Source organism: Palaemon carinicauda, chromosome 28 (assembly GCF_036898095.1).
Source record: "Palaemon carinicauda isolate YSFRI2023 chromosome 28, ASM3689809v2, whole genome shotgun sequence".
Classification (NCBI taxonomy): domain Eukaryota; kingdom Metazoa; phylum Arthropoda; class Malacostraca; order Decapoda; family Palaemonidae; genus Palaemon; species Palaemon carinicauda.
The window spans coordinates 31,998,849-32,011,348 of NC_090752.1; positions in this window are offsets into that span (position 1 = coordinate 31,998,849).

Below are 12,500 nucleotides of genomic sequence, written 5' to 3' on the forward strand. Positions count from 1 at the left end.
TTAGACAACCTGTAAAATGAGCTCCTCTCATGTAGATTTAAGAATTTTGTGTAAATTATGTAAAACCATCGTTAATTTTATTGTATTCTTTATCCAAGTTTGTTTATGTAAATTTACGTTATTTTTAAGAATTAACGTTTTATTTCACGTATCTTTGTTTTGAAGTCTTACGTAATCTATTTGAGAGTGTTGGATTCGTGGAAGATATGAACAAAGGCTTAGGTAATGTTTTTTATATTTCATGAGGTATTGAGTCATGTTTGAGAGTGAAAGCTCAGTAACATGTGCTTTGGAATCTTCTGTACAAAATGCTTTAGAAACGTCGCGAAGGACCTATAGTCTATTTTTTTTAGCGGTGCATATTTGCACCGACTCACAGGGGTGCCCTTTTAGTTTGGAAAGGTTCGTGATACCTGATTAGTCGGAAGTATTTTTGTCCAAACACCTTCATTGTTCTCAAATAATTACCAAGTAATGTAAGTCCAAACTTATTTATTAACCTTTATTTCTCCATCAGATATATGTTTTATCAATAAACAATGTAAAAGAATAATAATATTATAAAGTATCGTCATTGTAAGTCTAAATTTAATAACGCAATCCGCCGACGTCAACGACAGCAGCTTATTTTTGGATACATGCTTTGTAATTTTGTAATTTTTCACATATTTTAACACAAATTGGGATAAATTACACTCAGCATAAGTTAAACATGTTATTAAAAACTTTTTTTGAGTACCAGAATTTACCAAAAACATGGAATTATATGTATATATATATATATATATATATATATATATATATATATATATATATATATATATATATATATATATATATATATATATATATATATATATAAATGTTCATATATATCTATATATATATATATTTATATATATAAATGTTCATATATATATATATATATATATATATATATATATATATATATATATATATATATATATATATTTATATATGTATAGATATATTATATATACATATATATCCTGTATATATATATATATATATATATATATATATATATATATATATATATATATATATATATATATATATATATATATATATATATATATATATATATATCCTGTATATATATATATATATATATATATATATATATATATATATATATATATATATACATATATATATATATATATATATATATATATATATATATATATATATATATATATATATATATATATATATATATATATATATATATATATATATATATATATATATATATATATATATATATATATATATATATATATATATATATATATATATATATATATATATATGTATATATATACATATATATATATATATATATATATATATATATATATATATATATATATACATATATATATATATATATATATATATATATATATATATATATATATATATATATATATATATATATACTGTATACCCTGCTTACAGCAAAACTAAGCGACACATAAATTAATTTGTGACTGTATCCTTTGCCACGCTTTCACTTTCTTTTGATGTAGAATTCAGCTTCGTAATTTATAAAATCAAGAAAATCAGACTTAATAAATTCAATTTTCTTGCAGAGAATAAAATAGTGATCCTGTTACCCTCTGCGTAAAGGTTTGAAGGTACAACAGTGTCCCCTTGCAATTTTACCTTTACATAAAAAGAAAAAAAAATGTTAGGGTCTTTTTCACGATAAGGCAATTACACTCAAAATGCGATTGTCTTTTGTTCAACATTTGTCCTCCTTGCTCTTCTGTGCACACATACACACACACACACACACACACACACACACACACACACTCACATATTCACATGTTGAAGCGGCAATAAATAAAAGCCTCTGACAGCAGATAATAAAATCTTCCATTTAATGATCGTTTGTAGCCTTCTGCAACACATCCATTAATTTGAGGATATGCATATATATATATATATATATATATATATATATATATATATATATATATATATATATATATATATATATATATATATATATATATACACACAGTGATACCTCTGGATACGAAAGTTTCTGCTTACGAAAAATTCAGGATGCGAAAAGTGATTCGAAGATTTTTATGCCCCAGGATACGGATAAAATTTCAGGATACGAAAACCTTACGAGATCCCAACTCTTCGCCGAGAGTAATTTTAAAAAGCGCGTGCCGCCAGACTTTGAACTTGGGTAGACTCACTTACAGCCTCCCGCTCACCCATTGGTTATCTCCCTACTCAGACGCTAGCTGACGCCATAAGATCCTGCTTTCCTATTGGTCGGCAACTATCCCAGCTTGCCTACGCATGGGCGTTCATCTCTCTCTCTCTCTTTTCGTTCCGACCGCGGTATCGTTAACAGACATTGTGTTGTGTGCTTTCGCTTGTTTTACTTTGTGTTAATATACAGTACATTCGTACGCCACGTGTTATCGTTAATAAACTTTCGTTACTGTGCACTGTACTGTATTAGTGTTTACTATACATAGACTGTATATAACGTTACGTAGTGTATTATATTACGTATTACTGAAGCCATGGGTCCCAAGAATGTTGCCGAAGGAAAGAAGAAGAAGACGATGCTCTCGATGGAGACGAAACTTGAAATCGTTAAAAAGTACGAGTCTGGCATGCGTTTAAGTGCGATCGCCAAGGAGTATGGCCGGAATCCGTCTATGATAGGCACCATCCTGAAGCAGAAGGCGGCCATCAAAGCAGCAACACCTTCTAAGGGCGTCACTATTTTCTCCAACAAGAGAACGCACGTGCATGACGAGATGGAGAGGCTGCTTCTTGTGTGGATCAAGGACAAAGAGATCTCAGGAGACACCATCACTGAGACTACAATTTGCCAGAAGGCCTCCGCCATTTTCGGTGATCTCGTGCGTGCTCAGGCCGAAGAAGGAGCAGGAGAAGGAACATCCCAGCAGGAACCCCCAGAGTTTAAGGCTTCTCGTGGGTGGTTTGAGAAGTTCAAGAAAAGGACTGGCATCCATTCAGTGGTACGGCATGGGCAGGCAGCCAGCTCGGACACGAAGGCTGCCGAAGCCTTTGTTAATACGTTCAAGGAGTTGACTCTGCAGGAAGGCTACACTTCGCAGCAAGTTTTCAATTGCTACGAAACTGGGCTTTTCTGGAAGAAAATGCCTCGTCGGACATTCATCACGGCGGAGGAGAAGAGGCTACCCGGACATAAGCCTATAAAGGACAGGCTTACCCTTGCTTTTTGTGCAAACGCCAGTGGGGACTGCAAGATAAAGCCCCTGCTGGTGTACCATTCAGAAAATCCCCGAGCCTTCAAAGCCCACAAAGTTATTAAGGAGAACCTTCCCGTGATGTGGAAGGCGAATGCAAAAGCCTGGGTAACGAGGTAACTGTTCATTGATTGGGTGAATGTCTGCTTCGGTCCGACTGTCCGAAAATATTTGGAAGAAAACCGCCTCCCTATGAAATGTCTGCTGGTGTTGGACAATGCTCCAGCTCACCCTCCTGGCCTCGAGGAATATCTTCTGGCCGAGTATTCCTTCATAAAGGTCCTGTATCTACCGCCTAACACCACCCCTCTCCTCCAGCCCATGGACCAGCAAGTTATTTCTAATTTTAAAAAATTGTACACGAAGCATCTCTTCAAGAGATGTTTCCAAGTCACAGAGAGTACAAACCTCACTCTGCGTGAATTTTGGAAAGATCACTTCAACATCGTGATATGCCTCAAACTCATCGATCTCGCTTGGCAGGAAGTTTCGAGGCGTACCCTAAACTCATCTTGGAGGAAGCTGTGGCCCGATGCTGTCTCTGCACGAGACTTCGAGGGGTTCGGGAAGCCTGGAGGAGAAGCCGAGAACGTTGACGATCCTGAACCAATTCAGCAGTCTGAGGTGGCTGACATCGTACATCTTGGTACGTCCATGGGGCTGGAAGTTAGCGCGGAAGATATCGATGAACTTATCGAGGAGCACCACGAGGAGTTGACGACGGACGACTTGAAGGAGTTGGAGACGATGCAAGTGAGTGATGTTCAAGAGCAGTTCTCTAGCGGTGATGAGGAGGATGTTGCACCTTTGAAAACGGCAGACATTAAGGAAATTCTTGCATGTTTCCATAAAATGGCAAACTACGTCGAAAAGGAACATCCAAAAAAAGTTTATACCAACCGTGCGCTTCAACACTGCAATGACGTTTGCCTAACGCATTTTAGAAATGTGTTGAAAAGTAGGCAGAAACAAGCTTCAATGGATAGTTTCTTATTAAAGAGGCCAGCGGTATTGGTAGGCCAAGACGAAGGTGAAAGTAAAGAAAAGAAACAGAAAAAAGAAAGAGATGAAGAAGTAGAAGGTGAAAGTAAAGAAAAGAAACAGAAAAAAGAAAGTGATGAAGAAGTAGAAGAGATTTAGAAAATAAGAAAAACGTAAAGTTATAAAAAGGCAAAAAAAAAAAAAAAATTCAATTTTAAGTTTTATGTTACCGTTAAGTGTTAAAGTAATTTTTTCTTTCATTTTATAGTTTTCCATACGTAATGTTAAGTGTTAATTATTTCTGCCATTTTTTTTATTTTGTAAAGTTTAAGTGTTAATGTGTTAAGTGCGTAAATTACTGTACGTAGTCTGTCACTTGTTACGTTTTCTGCCTTATGCCATCCTCCTCTGCCGCGACTTCGCTATCGGACATCGTCTCAATCAAAAGGTAAGTTTCAACTTTTTTGTTACACTAATTAACTGTAACCTTTTTTTCAGAGTGTACAGGTACAATATCAATCATTAATTTAGGTGTACGTACAGGTACAGTAACAATACACCTTCACTGATCTAAATGCTTTACGTACATACAGTACCGTAACTTTTATACAGTATCGTACCGTAGTAAAGAAAACGGACCGTTTTCTTTGGGCTTGGGGGGGATAACTTGGCTATAACTACGTACTGTACATTATTGAATAATCTCATAGTGGTTTCTGGAATGGATTAGGCTGTTTTTAACGGTTGTGTTAATTATTGAATGATAGAAATGGCTGCAATGGATGTTTATTACTACAGTTTAGCGTGTTTATGAAAGAAAAGGTGACTTTTTATAAGGCTTGGAACGGATTAGGCTATTTACATGTAAAACGCGACTCAGGATACGAAAATATCAGGATACGAAACCGCATCCTGAACGGATTAATTTCGTATCCTGAGGCATCACTGTATGTATATATATATATATATATATATATATATATATATATATATATATATATATATATATATATATATATATATATATATATATACATATATATATATATATATATATATATATATATATATATATATATATATATATATATATATATATATATATATATATATATATATATATATATTAGAGAGAGAGAGAGAGAGAGAATGTGTGTGTAACTGTGTACAAGTGCATATTTTATATACGTTCATGGAATAATTATTTTCTTAGAATCATCCCAAGTAGGGGAAATTTAATTTGTATACAAGCCCTGAATAAATACAGAAAAGTCTATGTGAAATTAACTGAAAGTAGATTTTAAGAACGTGGTTCACGTAGAAAAAAAGCTTAATTTTGTTGCATTTTCTTTCGGTTGAACAGGTGAATTCAGAAATTTAGGTATTGGTAATAATCAGATTTAATCATTTTGACTTGAATTCATACTAATTGTAGAAACAGAATTATGCAAAGCAAGTATGTAATTAAGGGGTGAATTCATTAGGCTTTCTTTTTCTTGCTAAACGCCACTGACACGAAATCTTTCGAGAGTATCCATTTGGGCGTGGCTAAAACTTTGGCTAAAATCCAGATATACAGAGCAAAAGGACTTTGGCTAAAACTGTCCTCCTTTTATTCGTCCTTTTCTACCTCATGAGACCATCCTTTGGACATGCGGTTAGTCTACTCCTCATAATATCAGATGTTAAACACGTCATGTATTCCTTTGGGGTATATTTCTCACGGTCAACAATGACGACATCGTTAAATGAATTTTAAAGTTATATAGTACATAATCTATGTCAAAAGAAAAAATGTTCCTCTATATATTCTAATTTAGCTTATGCGTGTTATACTATAGTGTGAGGTCTACCGCCATATGTCGCCTACCCAGGTGGAGGGTGAAGTCTTCCACGTGACCAGCGTCCCAGAGCCCCGCACCTAACTATCGAACATGTGAACTGCCCAAATCCAACAAAAACGTGACCTGCCCATATAAAAGGAAGCAGATGGAGCTCCTAAATACATTTTTAACAAACAATATTACTCCACCTCCTACTGGTTGTCAATATAAAATGTAAACCAAAGCCTGTGTTACATATGACATCTGCTGTTTCATACCTTTACACCTCCATGATCACTTTAAAAGCAACGTTAACAATAAATACTGTACTTACATTTCAATAAAAAAATAATTCATGACTGTATGCTATAGTATCGGATATTACATACCTTTTGAAATACCACATAGTCAACAATGGGAAGGCTACTCTGAAAGTTTTATATTTACCTATTTTCATTTAGTTTTATACAGTATTTGTTAGAACAGTGATGTTAACATATCTACTTTATAATTCTAAAATGGTAATTCTGAGGAAAAATGGCTTTAAATACATTCCTAGTATCAAATGCATTAAAATACAATTAAATTAATAAACAGTTCCTTTCAATGACAGTTCAGAAATCCTGAATATCACAACAGTCAACCAATTCTTCGATACTTCTATTTCATTAAGAAGCTAAAACATTCGCTCACAACCTTATAATTATAATACCATTGAATATTCTCATAACCTTTAATTAAAGAGAAATTAAGAGCATGAATGTAAGTTATTCTCACAATATTTAATAAGAAAAATTAAGAGCATGAATTTTAGAGAAAATAACATTTAAATAAACCTGAAGAGATCTATGCCTCATATGGAGAACTGCAGCACAAAGAAAATGTGAGCACTAACGGTTCTTTGGCAACCCTATCATAACATCAATTTATTCAACAAATAAACTTGAAAGTTAATAATAAATATCTATGTGACTTTGAGACTTAAGCTATATAATTTGATTTTTCACATATCTGACTAATTCGTATTTCATATCTTTCAGAAAAAGAAAAAAAAAGATTATCTGATCTCTGGAAGTACACAATTATTCTCCACTCCTTATTGCCCTAATGTTTAAATTAAGCGTTTATTGCTTAAACAAATGTATGAAATGTGCTTTATCTATGAGGGACGAATAATTCAGCAGTAGACCTCACGCTATAGTACCAACGGGAAGTAGATCTCACGCTATAGTGTGGTAGACCTCACGCTATAGTAGTGTGACGGTGCCGAAAAGAAAGGTTGTGAACTCAAAGGCAGTGTGAAAGCAACTGAGTTAGTTTATTAAAGAACACTCTCCTTTATATACAAAATCTCAAAGCAACAAGAATTTTCATGTTCAAATATTAACACTGTTACAGAGGAGAAAAGCAGACATGAATTTTCAGGTTCGATTTAGTACAAGCACAAAATGAACTATGTACGATCGTGTGACACACGGTTGGTACATGGCTCCCCCTCTATAAATGACATACTGTACATGTTAAATAGGGCGCCCTGATCTAGAGGGGCGAACTGTAGGCTGGTCATCTGGAAGAAGATAAGCAGGTTTTAGACGATCAATGGAGACCCAGTCTTCTTTACCACGAATGTTTAGTAGGAATGTTTTCGGACTGCGGCGGATCACAAGGAAAGGGCCCGTGTAAGGGGGCGTTAGCGGTGGCTTGCTAGTTTCGTTGCACAGGAATACGTGCGTTGCAGAGTGCAAGTCTGTTGGTATGTGATGCTTCGCTGGGGGCTTGTAAGTTTGGCGGCATGATGTAAATTTTCCCACGACGTGACGTATGCGCTGGAGACCGTCGGAGGATGTTGTAGAAGGAAACAATTCTGCAGGGACAACCAACGGGTCGCCATACACCATTTCAGCTGCCTAGACGTCGAGGGCATCCTTAGGAGTGGTCCTTAGTCCCAGGAGGACCCAGGGAAGCTGAGTAAACCAGTTGGAATCCTGGCAGCGGAACATCAAAGCTGCTTGAGGGTACGATGAAAACGTTCAACCATTCCATTGGCAGGGGGGTTGTAGGCCGTTGTCTGATGTAGGGTGATGCCCAGGGGATTCGCTAATGATGTCCACAATTGAGAGGTGAAAGTGGTTCCCCTGTCGGAAGTAACATGCTCAGGGATACCAAATCTTGCAATCCATCCAGAGAGTCATGAATTGAAAAGTCCTCTGTCACACCACGTACAAATACAAGTAGCTGAACCGTAGATGTAACATCAGTAGATTCATCAGTGGCTAGGGAGAAGTACACAAATTGTTTACTTTTCTCCTTCAACTGGTCTACTATATCACCCGACAAATCAACAATACGACGTTGCACTGCCATACGATTCAAACTGATATTCTCAAACTTTTTCAAAACATCTGGAGAAAGTTTTTGAGCAGCAAGTAGAATACACTTTTTAATGAAATCCCCCTCTGAAAATGCCTTGGAATGTTTAGCAATCAGGTTTGCAATTTCATAACTCACTTCTGTTACGTCCTGTGCCTCTTTATTTTTCTGAATAAACATATTTTTCTGCACATGAAAACCTTGCATTAGTGATTTAATTTTCTGCTTTCTTAGTTCACCAACAAATTTTTCATAAGGCTTGTGCTTTGTCAGATAATGCCTTTGCAACTTGTATTCCTTACAAACGGCCACACTATTTTGGCATATCAAGCAAATTATTTTTTTTTTCACTGTTTTCCACAAAGAAATATTTATCTGTCCATATTTCTTGAAATTTTCTATGTTCATCTTCAAGCTTTCTTTTTCGACTTGAGTTTTTGTCCACAGAAGTACCAGAAGCCATAGTAGCTAAGCAAAATTAATCTGAAAACTCTACAATGATAAATGCCTGGCCTTGTAGCAATATCTCCTATTTTAGACTGCAAAGAAACTATCGGAGCTCAGACAAATTGGCTAACTTGGAAGTTGCCAGATAATCATTTTACAAACTTTTTAAACTGGAATTTAGATGTATTAGGAAACCATAATTATGAATGTAAAATACAATAAAAAAAGAAAAACAAGAAAAACAAAAACAGGTTTCACATCTGTTTAAAAAGAGAATATTATTCAAAATTATGAATTTTAGATATAACTTCAGGTGGTTACCTTCCCTTCACAACAACGAGGTTACTCCCGTCTAGACAACGTTGTAGACAGCCATACGCGTTCACCTCTTGTCTCGACTGCTTTCGTGTTCGAGGATGGTGATGAAATTATGAATTTAGTGAATGAACTGATTATAGGTACCGAGATAGTTCAACAATAACAAGAAAACACAAAGAATAATACACACACACACACACACACACACACACACACACACACACATATATATATATATATATATATATATATATATATATATATATATATATATATATATATATATATATATATATATATATATATATTGTTATGAACTTCAAGATGGTCTGAAGTTGAAGTTCTTACGGACCTGATATTTCAGATCAGTACCACAAAAAGGGTATGATCCCTGACAAAATCAACACTCAAAGAGTACAATCTCAGAGAGGATACACAAAACGAGAAACTATAGATTAACAATAATTTATTACATCAAAAATTTATTATAATAAAAGAACCCCTCTGAAAACTGAATAATGGGGAGAAAAATACAAGCACACACAATGCCAAAGCAGTCACTCCTTCAATTGCCTACCTAACTAACATGCTAAGGAATAAGAGAAAGTATTCAGTGGAAGAAAGAAAAACACTCTTTCCCTAACATACGATAGGCGGAGACTCAAAAGGGGGGAAAACCTTAACCTATAACTTAACCTAAATTTTTACAAACAAAGTACATTATACTAAAGACATACTCATTCGACAATATAAAACTCATATAACTCAAGTAGAATCCATTAATTGACGCACGAAAAATCATCCAAGCACGTCTCTATTTAGTTAAGTGTAGACACTGACACTAACTAAATAAGGGGTTGCTGTACCACCACATGAAGAAAATATAAAAATGTTAATAACAATAAAGTGGGCTTACTCTTCTTCGCCACTAAAGGGCTTCCTCACGACTCCAAGGGTACAGTGTTCAGGCAGAGGCAGGTGACTAAAGGGCGTATATTACGCTCGTACTATGGGCCATCCACAGGAGCAAATGCTATGCTCTACTTCAACAAAAGATCTGTAGAAATCCTCGGTGAGGCACAAAGTCCAATCCTCCATCAACCGATCCCAAACAATCCAGCTTCGGACAAAGGGCACGAGCACACAGGGTCACTCTTTATATATATATATATATATATATATATATATATATATATATATATATATATATATATATATATATATATATATATATATATATATATATATGCACAGACACATATACATACATACATACATATGTATGTGTGTGTGTGTGTGTTATATAGTACATTTTTACTATTTGTAATTATATCATAAGACGGAGTATTATGTTTATATTTATCATTTTTTTTTTTTTACTGTACAGAGAGTGATATATTGTGTTTTCTATGATAACTTCGAGGGCCGCAATGCGCTTCACTGGGGGCCGCATGTGGCCCGCGGGCCGCCGGTTGTGCACCATTGCATGATTAGAGGATATCTTCATCTCTAATCAAGCCAACGCAATTTGTGCTGAATCCTTCAATAATCTAGAACAATCGAAGCCTTAATGCCCAGAATACTTGTCGCAATGGAATTTTTGAAAAACAGAAGTGACTAAAGTAAAGCTATATTAAAAGGACAGCCTTTCTAATTCAGTGTGAATAAATTAAATCCCATCTTTCAAATATTCCCGAATTTGGAAACCCTGAGAGACTCACCGACTAGACTACCTGCTTTTGCATTTAGAGAGAAAGCCCTAACCCTAGCCTTTGGAGAAGAGGTGTGTGGTGGCATATACACGGCTGAATGATTAATCCTAAAGGGATGGCTTCACCGAGGGAGGAAGCTTACACTCTAAGGCTTCACTCCACCCAAATTCCCTGTAGGCAGCGGAAGGACAAGTCCAAGGAAGGGGAAAATGGATACAGCGAGATGGACTTAAGGAGCACCAGATCAGAGGGAACAAGGACCCGTTTTATCCTGCTTCTTATGGAATATATTGCTGGGAGAGAGAGAGAGAGAGAGAGAGAGAGAGAGAGAGAGAGAGAGAGAGGAGAGAGAGAGAGAGAGAGAGAGGCTAAACAATATTCATCTGGAAGAGGCTTTGGTCAAGGAAAGATTTCTTATTTAAGTCTTAGCCTTTCATCCTGACATTTCTAATACATAGCAAGACTAGATATGAGAGAGAGAGAGAGAGAGAGAGAGAGAGAGAGAGAGAGAGAGAGAGAGAGAGAGAGAGAGAGAGAGGGGGAGGAGGAGGCTAAACAATATTCATCAGGAAGAGGCATTGGCCATTGGAAGAATTCTGATTTAAGTATTAGCCTTTTATCCTGACATTTCTAATGTATTAAAAAGCTAGATATGAGAGAGAGAGAGAGAGAGAGAGAGAGAGAGGAGAGAGAGAGAGAGAGAGAGAGAGAGAGGTCTAAACAATATTAATCTGGAAGAGGCATTGGCCAATGGAAGAATTCTAATTTAAGTCTTAGCCTTTTATCCTGACATTTCTAATGCATTACAAAGCTAGATATGAGGAGAGAGAGAGAGAGAGAGAGAGAGAGAGGAGAGAGAGAGAGAGAGAGAGAGGAGAGAGAGAGAGAGAGAGAGAGAATTTCTTGTAAATATTTTATGAATGGTTCTATTTTGGGCAGTGTAGAGAGTACCTTCCGATGCGCACAAGCTCTCTCTCTCTCTCTCTCTCTCTCTCTCTCTCTCTCTCTCTCTCTCTCTCTCTCTCTCTCTCTCTCCATGCGTGTGAAACCCACAGCAATGGACTAACAACCAGGCCAATAAATCACTGTTTCTGACAATTTAGGGAACACAGCCATCTGTCCACTTACCGTTGTGTCACGAAGCAGTGTATGTGCGTGTGTATGAGAGAGAGAGAGAGAGAGAGAGAGAGAGAGAGAGAGAGAGAGAGAGAGAGAGAGAGTAGAAAAAACATGGAAATGATGATACAAGTATCAAATTTGACTCGCTTGTTCCCCTAGTCATACTAACCAAATTTGGCCGATCGACCAATTGAAAATCAAATATGGCGTCCATTTTTCAAAATAGTTGTCGAATTAGCCACCGGAAGTAGCTGCTTTGATTAGAAGTATTTGTAGTTGTCCGAGTTGAATGATCTATTTACAGATTCGTATGTTCTTAAACCCACTGATGTAGATTTAATATTTATGAAGTAAAATGACACTTTTCGTGTTCTAATTTTTCATAAAGCAAATTCGCACATTTTCCTCAAGATTTGACTGTTTTGTTTTCAAGA